Source organism: Tamandua tetradactyla, chromosome 2 (assembly GCF_023851605.1).
Source record: "Tamandua tetradactyla isolate mTamTet1 chromosome 2, mTamTet1.pri, whole genome shotgun sequence".
Lineage (NCBI taxonomy): Eukaryota > Metazoa > Chordata > Mammalia > Pilosa > Myrmecophagidae > Tamandua > Tamandua tetradactyla.
Window position 1 is genome coordinate 59,707,739 of NC_135328.1, and position 14,185 is coordinate 59,721,923.

Consider the following 14,185-nt stretch of genomic DNA (forward strand, 5'->3'; position numbering starts at 1 on the left):
TGGGGAGAATGTCAGAAAGGATGGGAACCAGGGAGGAATAACTTCAAATCCTGCACATAAACTCTGACCAAATATCTGGATGACTACTTAACTATGCATGCATGGGGCAGACTCTAAGCATCTCATTTAAGGCTAAAATAATGGTTAAGAATTTCAGCCCACAGTGGGCAGTCAGAATTTTGAGATTAAGTTCAGCCAAGTTAACTTCTTGCTAAAACAAACCCCCCAAAATCAATATTCTTCAAGGAAATATAACAGAATACAGAATCACTACAATGTGTCATTATAGATGTCAGGACATAATCCAAAATTCATTTGACATAACAAGAAACAGAAAAATATGAACTATATTAAAGATATAATGCAATCAATATAAGAAAACAATTTTAAAATAAAAAATACTTTTTAAAATGTAATTAATCAATCAATAACATTCTTATGCTGGACCATAAATCAAGTCTCAATACATTTCAAAAGATTGAAACCGTACATAGTGTGTTCTCTGACCACAGTACGTTTGCTTTATAATAATTCATTAAGTCATACATTTGATTCAAATGGTTCTCTTTATTTGTGTTTTATTTTAGAATAGAGTTTCTTAAAAATAAATTGTATAGGGTGGTGCAATGGTGGCTCAGTGGCAAGAATTCTCACCTGCCACGCTGAAGACCCAGGTTCAATTCCCAGAGCCTGCCCATGCAAAACTACTACTAATAATAAATTGTATAAGAAGAGTAAGCTTTCTATAAAAAATAAGGAAATATTTTAAAGAACTATTCATAAAATATATCACCATTGAGTTCTCATCCAGAAGGGAAATATTAGAATGTGGGTGGATTCAGAAATCCCAGTTTGACTAATCAAAGGGAATTGAAACATCAAAGTTTGAGTTCACGATTTCCCAAGAATCCTATTGGCATTTGATTTTTGGAGTGGATATTACCACTAGATGTTGAAGAAAAAAAGAGTATCACAGCCACCTACATGGCCACACACAGCCAGACATACAACATGTTCATGGATGTATAGTTAGAGCTATGCACATGGATAGACACAGAGAAGATCATTAAAACATGTTAGTCTCCAGAGTTAAGAACAAAACTAGACATCTCAGGAGACAAAACTTTTAAAGTTCAGAGGCAGGAGGATGTTGTGGGGAGGCATTGACAGGGAGGTGACCTTTTGCCAATCCAAGGGTGATCTCTAACCCATTGATGGGAATTTGTTTTTAAGAGCAGGCAGTAGTGGGAATGTTACGCATACTTCAGGGTTCACATCTGAAGGATTGATATATAAAAGAAGAAGCAACTGCGTCCTGCATGTCCCCCAAAGGCTAAGTTAGGGTGGAGCTACAGAGAGTCAAGCAGTCTTCAGTCCAGAATGAGGAAAAACTTTTTGACCACCATTGTCCTCAATAGGGAAGGCTTTGAGGGAAGTAGAGGGCTCCTCTTCACTGGACCATTTATTCTGGATATGCTATCCCTTCCTTTACTCGGCTTTTTCCTTATAGCTCATAGCCATGCATTGATTATCTATTGCTGAACAACAAATTACTCTAAAACTTAGTAACAGCATACATTTTTTATCTCACAATATCTGTGGGCCAAGAATCTCAGCACAGCTTAGCTGGGTCATCTATTTCAGGGTCTCTAAGAGGCTACAATCAAGATATTGGCTAGGGCTGAGATCTCATCTGAAAGTTTAACTAGGGACAGATTTATTTCCAAGCTCATTTATATGGCTGTTGCCAAGATTCAGTGCCCTGAGGATCGTTGAACTGGAGATCTCAGTTTTTCCATCTGCTGGCCAGAAACTTCCGTAAGTTTCTTGTGGCAACTTTTACAACTTGGTAACTTGCTTCAGAAAAGTCAAGAGAGGATGTTCTTTGGATTAGCAGAAACTCAAGAGGGAAACACACAAGGCCATGAATACCAGGAGGGATTTTTGGTCCTCATTTTCAGGAGGAAAGAGTCACTGGAGGCCATCACAGAGGCTGCCTACCACACTCCAGATTCCACCAACATAGAACATCTCTGGACTTTATGCCATACCACCTGTTCCATAATGCTTGTCAAGAAAATAAAGAGACTTCCGGAGAAGATGGCGGCTTAGTAAGACGCGCGGGTCTTAGTTCCTCCTCCAGAAAAGCAACTAAAGAAACAGAAACGAAACAGCTCCCGGAGTCACGACAGAGACCAAAAAGACAGCGTACCCCATTCTGGAACAGCTGAACGGGCAGGGAGAATCTGCTGCGGTGAGATACCCGAGGGGCGCGCGTTTTCCCGGCCGGGGCGGCTGGCGACTGGGGTCCCCTCCACGCACGTGGCTCCCCGGTCTGACTGGGAACGTTGGATAGCGGGGCCCTCCTGTCACGCTTGGCGTTTCGGGCCAGCTGGGTAATTAGGACCGGCACTCTCCCAAGCCGCAGCGGCCAGCGACCCCCGCCTCCACGCGCGGTTTCCCGGGCCGACTGCCGTGCAGACAGACGAGCGCCACGAGCGCCACCTACTGGGCAGGAAAAGAAAAACAGAGCCCAGAGATTTCACAGAAAAACCTTTCAAACAGCTGGGTCCCACACCCAGGGAAATCTGATCAAATGCCCAGACACCAGCAGAAAATAATGGATGACGCTCGGAAAATTGAAGATATGGCCCAGTCAAAGGAACAAACCAATAGTTCAAATGAGATACAGGAGCTGAGACAACTAATGCTGAATATACGAACAGAAATGGAAAAACTCTTCAAAAACCAAATCAATAAATTGAGGGAGGACATGAAGAAGACATGGGCTGAACAAAAAGAAGAAATAGAAAATCTGAAAAAACAAATCACAGAACTTATGGGAGTGAAGGACAAAGAAGAAAAAATGGAAAAAACAATGGATACCTACAATGGTAGATCTGAAGAGACAGAAGCTACAATTAGTGAACTGGAGGATGGAACATCTGAATTCCAAAAAGAAACAGAAACTATAGGGAAAAGAATGGAAAAACTTGAGCAGGGGATCAGGGAACTGAATGACAATATGAAGCGCACAAATATACGTGTTGTGGGTGTCCCAGAAGGAGAAGAGAAGGGAAAAGGAGGAGAAAAACTAATGGAAGAAATTATCACTGAAAATTTCCCAACTCTTATGAAAGACCTAAATTTGCAGATCCAAGAAGTGCAGCGCACCCCAAAGAGATTAGACCCAAATAGGCGTTCTCCAAGACACTTACTAGTTAGAATGTCAGAGGTCAAAGAGAAAGAGAGGATCTTGAAAGCAGCAAGAGAAAAACAATCTGTCACATACAAGGGAAACCCAATAAGACTATGTGTAGATTTCTCAGCAGAAACCATGGAAGCTAGAAGACAGTGGGATGATATATTTAAATTACTAAAAGAGAAAAACTGCCAACCAAGACTCCTATATCCAGCAAAATTGTCCTTCAAAAATGAAGGAGAAATTAAAACATTTATAGACAAAAAGTCACTGAGAGAATTTGTGACCAAGAGACCAGCTCTGCAAGAAATACTAAAGGGAGCACTAGAGTCAGATACAAAAAGACAGAAGAGAGAGGTATGGAGTAAAGTGTAGAAAGAAGGAAAATCAGATATGATATATATAATACAAAAGCCAAAATGGTAGAGGAAAATATTATCCAAACAGTAATAATACTAAAAGTTAATGGACTGAATTTCCCAATCAAAAGACATAGAATGGCAGAATGGATTACGACCCAGCAATACCACTGCTAGGTATCTACTCAAGGGACTTAAGGGCAAAGACACAGACGGACATTTGCACACCAGTGTTTATAGCAGCATTATCTACAATTGCAAAGAGATGGAAACAGCCAAAATGTTCATCAACAGACGAGTGGCTAAACAAATTCCGTGGCGTATACCTACGATGGAATATTATGCAGCTTTAAGACAGACTAAACTTATGATGCATGTAATAACATGGATGGACCTAGAGAACATTATACTGAGTGAGTCTAGCCCAAAACTAAAGGACAAATACTGTAAGGTCCCACTGATGTGAACCGACATTCGAGAATCAGCTTGGAATATATCATTGGTAACAGAGACCAGCAGGAGTTAGAAACAGGGTAAGATAATGGGTAATTGGAGCTGAAGGGATACAGACTGTGCAACAGGACTAGATACAAAAACTCAAAAATGGACAGCACAATAATACCTAAGTGTAATGTAACTATGTTGGAACACTGAATGAAGCTGCACCTGAAATATGGTTTTTGTTTGTTTGTTTGTGTGTTTGTATCGTTTGTTTTGTTTTTTTCTTTTTCCTTTTTATATATATATATATTATTAGTATTATTATTTTAATTCTCTTCTCTATATTAACATTCTATATCTTTTTCTGCTGTTTTGCTAGTTCTTTTCCTAAATCGATGCAAATATACTAAGAAATGATGATCATACATCTATGTGATGATACTAAGAATTACTGAGTGCATTTGTAGAATGGAATGATTTCTAAATGTCGTGTTAATTTCTTTTCTTTTTTTTTGAGTAATAAAAAAATTAAAAAAAAAAAAAAAAAAGAAAAGAAAGAAAAAAAAGTCGTGGAAGAAATACTTGTTTTGGTTTGCTAAAGTTGCTGAAATGCAATATACCAGAAAATGTATTGGCTTTTACGAAGGGGATTTATTAAGTAACAAGCTACAATTCTAAGGCCATGAAAATGTCCAAATTTAGATACCAAGAAGAGTACACCTTGGAGGAAAGGTGGCTGGCATCCGGAGTTCCTTTGTCACATGGGAAGGCACAGGGTAACACCTGTCAGTCCTTCTCTCAAAAATGTCTCTGTGGGTGTTTTCTTTCTCTCTTAACTCCTCTTGGCTCTGAGTTCTCTCCAACAATGTCTCTCGCTTAAAGGACCCCAGCAAGTGGATTGAGACCAACCTTGAATGAGCAGGGTCACATCCCCATGGAAACAACCTAATCAAAAGATCCCACCCAACAATAGGTCTGTCCCCACGAGACAGGATTAAAAGAGCACTGGCTTTTCTGGGGTACATTACAAATTCTTACCAGCAAAATACTCAGGCCCAAGAGTTGTACCAAGCTCTCTCCCCAAAAAAGAGCTTCTCCTTTCTCCCATCCCTTGCCTATCTCTTCATATGTTAATTCTCCCCATCGTTCAAGGTCTGGCCAGAGGCTGCCTCTTCCTTGAAAGTAGAAACACCCCAAACTGCCCACAGATATGTCCCTGCGTTTTAGGTTTAGAAAAATTTTGCTCACAACTACTGATTCTCTAATGCCACAGGTAGAAAATGTTCCCACGTGATTCTTATCTCCCCAGCTGCTCTTCAAGATTTTAAGCATTGTGAAGTTTGTAGAAACTCAAGAAGGAAATGGAAATGCTTCTCCTGATGTCTTTGAGTGGCCTAAGAGCAGAAAGTTGCAGCAGAAATAGAGGAAGGACGAAAGCAACTCCTGGAGTGCTTTCAGCATAATTAATCTTGGGGAAATCATCCCAGAAGTATAAAAAGTTTCCTGAATTTATACAATTCCATTCTGAAACACAGAATGGAAAGTGGGAAGAACTGGTTTTCACTCCTTTAAATCAGAGATGGACAACTCAGCCTGGGTTTTTCAGAGTAGTGTTGCTGTTTCTGGCCCAAGATGTAGGGGCCCTTTCTCAGTAGGTGCTTGAAAAAGGTAAGTGAGGTTCTTATTAGAGTAATCCTTAAACTTTTTGTTTTAGCCAAGTAACATTCCCAGCTTCTCACTTGATTGTTCAAAGGGATTGGGGCTTGAGAAGGGGGAGGATGAAGCAATTTCAGTAGTACTGCTGAGATTGAGGGCTGTGCAAGGACCCATTCTTCCTGGAATAGAAACATCTAAAAGCTCTGAAGCTTTTAATCTCAGGTCATGGACTCACCAAACTAAAGAGACACTCCGGAAATGATATAGATCCCATGGTTTTGGAGATTCTTATTGCATAACTCCAGGGTCACCATTCACATCATGGCCATGGAGATGGCTAAAGTCCTGGAGTTATTCTCCAGAGAGTACCATTTGTATTAGCTGCAGTGTAAATGGACTTGTGCATCACTGTGTCCTGACCTCATAGGGGCTCAACGTTTGAGCAACATACTTTCTGGGCTTTCCTTCCCCACTTCAGCAAAAGCATCTCTGATTTATATTTAGAGGTTCTGAATTTAAGAAAAAATATAATTCTCTTTCTTAAAGGGTTTGAATATCATTAACCTCTTACAATCACAGCACAGACTAGGGTAACCTGAGGCTCTGAAAGGGAAAAGGAGGTACTGAGTTTTACACCAAAGGTTTGAAGTTCAATCAGAATACAGCTCCTATCTCTGGGCTCACCTTTCCACAAACTCAATCATCATGTGAATGATATAAAATCAGAAGGCTGCATGCTTCACTCAGAAGAATTTTCATATTCCATGGTTCTACAAATAAATATGGAGTAGGCTGTTTGGGAATGTAATGAACCCTTCATCACTGGAAAACATCAAGCTGAAACTGAAAGGCTATGCATCAGAGTTGTGCAGAAGAATATCTAGAATGAAAGACAGGGTTAGACTACATTGTTTGCTGAACATAATCAGTGACAGGGTCTAAGTCTGGGGGACATACCTAGAAGTGAATCAAAAGGCTCAAGGACTGTTACTGTCCACTGATTCCAGAGTGGACACTCACCCAGAACTAAGGTCACCCAGTAAGAAAAAAAAGCACTGCTTTAATTACCTAGAGAACTAGATTTCTAGAACCCAGGATCCCTGCAGGTTTCTGGGGCCAGCCCACCTGCATATCTTCCTGGTGGGGCATCATAATTTAAACTATTAAGGGCAGCATCAGAATTTCCAGATGATGAAATTATCTTGGAAACCTCCCCTGATCTTTCTTGCATCTCTATATGTCAAAACACTTCTTGCCCTTAAAGGCCCAGCTGGATTCTATATTGCAAAGGAAACCTTCTGTGATATCTATTCCCACCAATACCCAGAGTGCCCTTTCTGAGCTCTGGCCTGCTTTGGAACATGCTGCTTCCCCTTTCTGCCAGCTGTGGGCCCCTCCTCAGTCTGAACCGTGAGTCATCCTTTGCCTGCATGGGAATTGTTAAACCCACAAACTGGATGACCAACAGGTGTTTTGGTGGATGGATGTTCAAATAGATGAATGGGTGGATGGATGCATGGTATACGCGTGGGGCTGGAGTCTCCCATGAGGAAGGAGACCTTAGGAACAACAGGGGTATATTTCCTGTGAAAATTATCTGGAAACAAGAAATAGTTAAAAGGTAAGTGTACTGGTTTGAAAGTATTACGTACCCCAGAAAAATTATGTTTTAATACTGATTCAGTTTTGTGGGGGGGCAGCCGTTCTTTTCTTTCTTTCTTTTTTTTTATTTATATTTCTCTGACTTTTTTGTTGAACTTTCTTTTTTGTATAATATAACATATATACAAAGCAAAGAAAGAAAAAAGCAGCAGTCTTCAAAGCACTCTTCAACAAATATTCACAGGACAGATCCTAGAGTTTGTCACAGGCTACCATGCCATCATTTTTTCCTTCCAGCTGCTCCAGAACATCGGAGGCTAGAAGGAATAAATATTTTTTTATCATCACAATTGACTTTTTTTTTCTTGTTTGTAAAAAATAGTATATGTACAAAAAAGCAATAAATTTCAAAGCAACAATTAGCTGTAAAACAGATTTCAGAGTTTGGTATGGGTTACAATTCTGCAATTTTAGGTTTTTACTTCTAGCTACTCCAAGACACTGTAGACTAAAAGAAATATCAATATAAAGATATAGCAATCATACTCATTTGTTAAACCCTACCCTCTCTGTATAACTCTACTATTACCTTTGATATTTTTGTCCCACTCTGTAGGGGTATTTGGGTTATGGCCATCATAACTTTTTCATGTTGGAAGAGGCTGTCAATAATATAGAGTAGAGAGATGGAACTAGCTGATGTTCTGGAGAGGCTGGCCCCTCTACGTTTCAGGACTTATCTGGTCCAGGGACCCATCTGGAGGTTGTAATTATCTGGGAAGTTACCCTAGTACAAGGAACCTTTGTAGAATCTTATATATCACCCTAGGTGTGCAACCATTTCTTTTAATCCTGATTCAATTAGATTTTCTCCACAGAGATGTGAAGCACCCAATTGTGGGTGCAACCTTTTGATTAGTTGGAGATGTGACTCCCATCCCAGGTGGTCTAGATTCGTTTACTAGAATTTTTAAAAGGGGAAACATTTTTGAGAAACCTCAGAAATGAGAGTCGACAGAGAGAGCAGATGTACATGCTTGGAGAATGGTTGCTTCAGAGAAAAGAGATATGGCTGTTTGGAGATGCTTGTTGCCCAGAAGATGTTTCCGTGTGCCTTCTTATGAAATGTTAAGCAAGCCAGAACCTGGAGACAGCCAAGGGAAGAAAGAGATGAAAGTGAGGAACCCCCACAGGAACAGAGGAGCAGTGGTAGTTAGATTCAGTTGTCAACTTGGTCAGGTGAAGGCACCTAGATCTATTGCTGTGGACATAAGCCAATGGTATGTGAACCTCATCTGTTGCTCATTACATCTGCAGTCGGTAGGGAGGCGTGCCTGCTGCAATGAATAATGTTTGACTTAATTGGCTGGTGCTTAAATGAGAGAGCTCAACATGGCACAGCCCAAGCAGCTCAGCCTACCTCATCTCAGCATTTGCAGCTCAGCCCAGGCCTTTGGAGATGGAGAAAGAAATCACCCCGGGGAAAGTTGTTGGAATCCAGAGGCCTGGAGAGAAGGCCGGCAGAGACCATCCTGTGGCTTCCCACATAAGAAAGAACCTCAATTGAAAGTTAGCTGCCTTTCCTTGAAGAACTAACAAAATAAATCCCCTTTTATTAAAAGCCAGTCTGTCTCTGGTGTGTTGCATTCCGGCAGCTAGCAAACTAGAACAGGAGCCCAGGAGCAAGGGACCAGGACATATCAGCCAAGTGACTTCCCAGCTGACAGAGGTGTTCCAGACCCATCAGCCTTTCTTGAATTAAGGTATCTTTTCCCGAGTGCTCTAGTTTGGACATTTTCATAGGCTCAAGACTGTAAACTTACAACTTATTAAATTTCCTTTTTAAAAGCATTCCATTTCTGCTATGTTGCATTCTGGAAGTTTACAAACTAAAACAGTGAGGGTTCACAGCTAATCATTTCACTAGTTCTTGGCACGAAGTAAGGAGAACATGGAGTAAAGTCACTTATCTGATCGAAGTTGAGATGAATTGCTGTATAGGATCTAGCACCACAAGAATGAATGTGTAAACGTCTTGTCTCTGATCAAATGCATTAAATCAACAGACACATCACTCTTTAAGTTTCATAAATTTGGCTTCCTGTAGCCCCGAGTAATTTCTGATTTTATTGCTCTTTTTTGTGTAATGAAATAGACTCCGTGGACGTATAGACCCTGTTTTTCAATCTGGCAGCCAAATTGGAACTCCAGACCATATACCCTGGCCCTAAGTGAGGCAAAAAATGTTGAGTTTGGACCTCTGAGTATTTTCTTCAGTTGGCAGAAGAGACTTAGCATGGAAAATTCCAATAAGACTTCCTCTGTGGCAGAGTTTATCTTGCTGAGGCTGTCAGACTACACAAGGTTGGAGAAAACATTCTTTGTGCTCATTCTGTTGATGTACCTGGTGTTCCTGCTGGACAACGGGGTCCTCATCCTGGTCACCATCCTTGACTCCCACCTGCACACACCCATGTACTTCTTCCTGGGGAACCTCTCCTTCCTGGACATCTGATTCACAACCTCCTCAGTCTCCCTCATTCTTGACAACTTCCTGACTCCCAGGAAAACCATCCCCTTCTCAGCCTGTGCTATGCAAATGTTCCTCTCTTTGGGCATGGGAGCCACAGAGTGTGTGCTCCTGAGCATGATGGCGTTTGATCACTACATGGCCATCTGCAACCTCCTTAGATACCCTGTGGTCATGAGCAAGGCTGCCTACGTGCCCATGGCAGCTGGCTCCTGGGTACTGGAAGTGCTGCCTCCATAGCTCAAACATTCTTGGCAATGAGGCTTCACTTCTGCGGGGACAATGTCATCAACCACTTCACCTGTGAGATCCTGGCTATCCTCAAAATGGCCTGTGCTGACATCTCCACCAATGTGATCAGCATGAGGGTGACAAATGTGATATTTCTGGCAGTCCCAGTTCTCTTCATCACTGTCTCATATGTCTTCATCATCACCACCATCCTGAGGATCCCTTCAGCTGAGGGCAGGAGAAAGGCCTTCTCCACCTGCTCTGCCCACCTCACTGTGGTGATTGTCTTCTACGGGACCTTATTCTTCATGTATGGGAAGCCCAAGTCGAAGGACCCATTAGGGGCAGACAAACAGGACCTGTCAGACAAGCTCATCTCGCTCTTCTATGGGGTGCTGACCCCCATGCTCAATCCCATCATCTACAGCCTGAGGAACAAGGACGTGAAGGCGGCTGTGAGGAACCTGGGAGCTCAGAAACGCTTCACGCCATGACGGCGGGAGGGTCCTGGTGTTCTGTGATCCCTGGCTGCTCTTTTCTAAGGGTCCCAGAAGAGGAGACCATCAGATGAGGGCCAACTTCATTAAAGGTCATGTGGGTCAATCTAATGAGACAGAAGAGCTCCGTGTAAACAGGGAGCTTTTTTTCTTTTGCATGGACAGGCTCCAGGACTCAAACCCAGGTCTCTGGCACAGCAGGCAAGAATTCTGCCACTGAGCCACCACCACACCACCCAACAGGAAACTTTTAATAGGAATTTTTCCACCTCATTCTATAGCAATACAGCAAAGGAAATTCTCATTTGTCTAGTCTTGTAGTCCTCATTGTGTTGGATTCTGAACAATCAAGTTGAAGGAAAGGTGATTCTTTGTATTTTTACTGTTTAGTTAATGAATCCAAAGGTTTTATGGCAACATGGGGAGAGAACAATCAGGAAACATTTCTAAAAACGCATATGAAAATAAACAATAAGGAGAAAGAAAATATATTATTGGACTGTATTTAATATGAAGTAGTACACAAATTGGGTGGTAATATAAAAGAAAGCAATCATTCAAATATGTTCAAAGAAAAAGTAAAAAAAAACTTGAATGAAAAAGGAAAAGACTAGAGATTTGTTAGCTTTTCTTCTGTGGAAAAAATCTATAGAAATATCCTACTACCTGAAGAAATCAAAACTTAAACAAGAATCTAGGCAATTTATGTCTTTTCTCACAGTTCTTCCATCGTAATTAGCAAACTATTTTTGACAAAAGCCCCTAAAACTACTCTTGTGTAGCAAAAATTTTCTTTTTTCTTTTTGCTCTTTATGGTCTCCCATCTGCTGTTTTCACTTTGTGAAATTCTATGACAGATCCATAGGTCTGTTTTCCTGCTTCTCACTTTCCTTGGCTACTTTTAATCTATCTCTCTTTTTTAATCTGAAACCAAGAAGAACAATTTAATTTGATTTTGAATTCGAAATTTATTTTTATATTGTTCCTAAGAAGGAATGAGAATCTTCCTGCCACTGGCCTTCTGCTCTGCAATATTAAATGGATAAGTCAGTAGAACAATCTCTACAGAGTTCAAAGTGAAATGGGTTGTGTATGGAATTCTACACACAGCTAAGCATTACATTGTATGAGAATTAAAAAGAACCTCTCTGTCATGTGAAAATACAGAAAGCACACACCTGCCACGTTATTTCTGAAAAAAATTGCTTTAAGGAGCTTTAGGAACAAAGACTTAAAAACAAATCATTGAAAATGTGATAGGAATGGCATTAAAGAGGCAAGAAAAGAACATTGAAATGCATAGGACCATAAAGCCTAATTAATTCTTGATACCAATTTTCAAAGATTCACATATGAAGGAATTATTAGAAAACACATAAAGGTAAACAATAACAACAAAGCAATTGTGCTAACTCCAGTTACAATTTCAGATGACTTCATAAGGTGGGAGGGAGAGAAAGAGAAGTTAAGTACAACCCAGAAGGCTGCATCTCATGAAGGATGTTGTGGGAAGGGCAGTTCTTAAAAGTATAATCTATGACATTGATAGAGAAATACAATAAAAGTTTTAATATGCTTGTTGAAATTTTAAGAGTAAGTACCAGTAGACCAATATTAGGATGACAACTTATGAAATAATTAGAGAATTATGGAAGTAACAAAGAAAGCTGATCAAATGAAAAAAAAGTCACTTATTGCCAGTATATATTAAACAAGAGCACATATTACCAAGTTTTTATTCTCTTTCATGTACGGCTTTCAGGTGTGGCTTTCTTTCTAATACTGCCCATCTTTATTTCATTTTGTTTTTTGGCTCACAAAAGCACTTTTTATTTGAGGCAAGGAGAAGTCTGGCTGAAAGAAATATAATTCCAAGCAATACAAACCCAACTGTTAGTGGCACTATTTTGACATTATACATTTTTTTCTCCTTGGTCAGAAAGGGGTTTTCAACTTCGATTTCCTAGTTAGGCATAAAAAAGAAAGGGGGGGGCGGCATGTAAAGAAAACTGAAAGAGCCTTCTAACCCCCAGATACTGCTCTTTATACTCCACCATCCAGCTGGGTTTGTCATCAGGCTGCTAATGCACTGCTGAGAAACTTGGGTCACACAATACTTGCAAGAAAAAAGGAGGCAGGAAAAACAGGGGAACCAGTCACTTGGGGGAAGAGCCAGCATCTACAACTTCAAAACTCAGTAGCAAAGGGGAAATCCTTGTGGGAGGAATATCTCACCAAGATACCAACCCTCCAGTTCCTGGTGTGGCTGAGTAAGGTAGTTATATCCACACTAATTTGTTCAATGTCAGAGACCTGAAAGTTCTCAGTGATGTGTTCAGGTGCCACAGACTTGGGGATCACCACTATATCCCTCTGCGTGGAGAACCGGATCAGCACCTAGGCTGTGGTTTTATTATGCTTGGTTGCAATTGCTTTGATCCTGGGATCTTCCAGAAGGGAAGGGTCCTCAGGCTTGGCCCAGGGCCTGTCAGGAGAACCAAGGGGGCTATAGGCAGTCACTAGGATGCCTTTGGACTGGCAGGACTGGAAAAACTTCTCCAGAGTTAGGTATGGGTGGCACTCAATCTGGTTAACCACAGGCTTATATTTTAAGCCTGGTTTATTTACGATCCTCTCTATTTGGAGATGGTTGAAGTTAGATACTTCAATAGCTTTTACTGGCCCTTCATCCACCACTTCTTCCATGGCCACCCACATGCCACAAAATTACTGTCACTGGGAATTGCATTACTGGCCTCATCCAATTGGAAAAACTCCTTCCCAGTCTGAAAGGAGTAGGCCAGTGAATGAGGTAGAGGTCCAGGTAATGCGCTTGAGGTCACTGTCTTCCGGCAGGGTCCTTTCACCAGGTTTTTCTCGTAGTATGTGCACCAAAGTTTGCTGATGATGAAGAAGACCTTGGGCTTCACCACCTCCTCCGTGCTTCTCCCAGATGGCCACCCCCACCTCGTTCTCATTCTGATACACATGGGTGCAGTCAATGTGGCATTCCCCACCATCAATGGCTACCTTCGCAGCCTCTGTCACTTTGCCTGGGGGGGACTTTCAGGTTCCTAGCCCATCTATTTTACTTCTAGGTACCCCATGATCTACTAGCCAGTGCCATAAGTCTCTGTGGGCAGATTATTTTGACTCTGCTTTGAAGCTGCTGTCCATTATGGTAGCCATGCCCACCTTGTCTCTGGTGATTAAGTGCTGCCATGTGGCTTCTGCCAACTCAGGATCCAATCATTCTCATTGTGTGGTGTTTTAGGATTCCAGCTCAGTGTCAGAAGTTCTCACAGTAATATCTGACCTTCAGAGAAGAAGAGCTCTTCAGGGATGATGGAGTTAGTCTCACAAATTTATTCCTCCCACTCCTGGTGAAAAAGTGTGTCCTCTGGATATTCCTAGGGTGGTGAGCAGGTGTTCCATGATAAATCCAGTATAACATTCCAATCTCTCTAAGCCTCTTGATTTCTTCATCTACATTATACCAGGGCAGTTCTGGCATTTCAACCTCAGGTAATATCAGCCACCTTTGAATCCATGTTTTAGCCAACCACCCAATCAAACTGTTAACGCCCTTTATAACCCCTCAACCTACAACACTGAATCCAGAATCTTTACCTAGTAGACCCACATCAATAAATTCAGCCTGATCCAA

The 14,185-nt window shown here is 41.2% G+C and overlaps 2 pseudogenes; one reads left to right on the top strand and one right to left on the bottom strand.

The window, feature by feature from the left end:
• Window positions 1-9,556: 9,556 nt before the first annotated feature.
• LOC143656292 (olfactory receptor 13C7-like) lies at window positions 9,557-10,515 on the top strand (annotated as a pseudogene).
• Window positions 10,516-12,705: 2,190 nt separating this feature from the next.
• Window positions 12,706-13,224, bottom strand: LOC143660400 (aldo-keto reductase family 1 member B1 pseudogene; annotated as a pseudogene).
• Window positions 13,225-14,185: the final 961 nt, after the last annotated feature.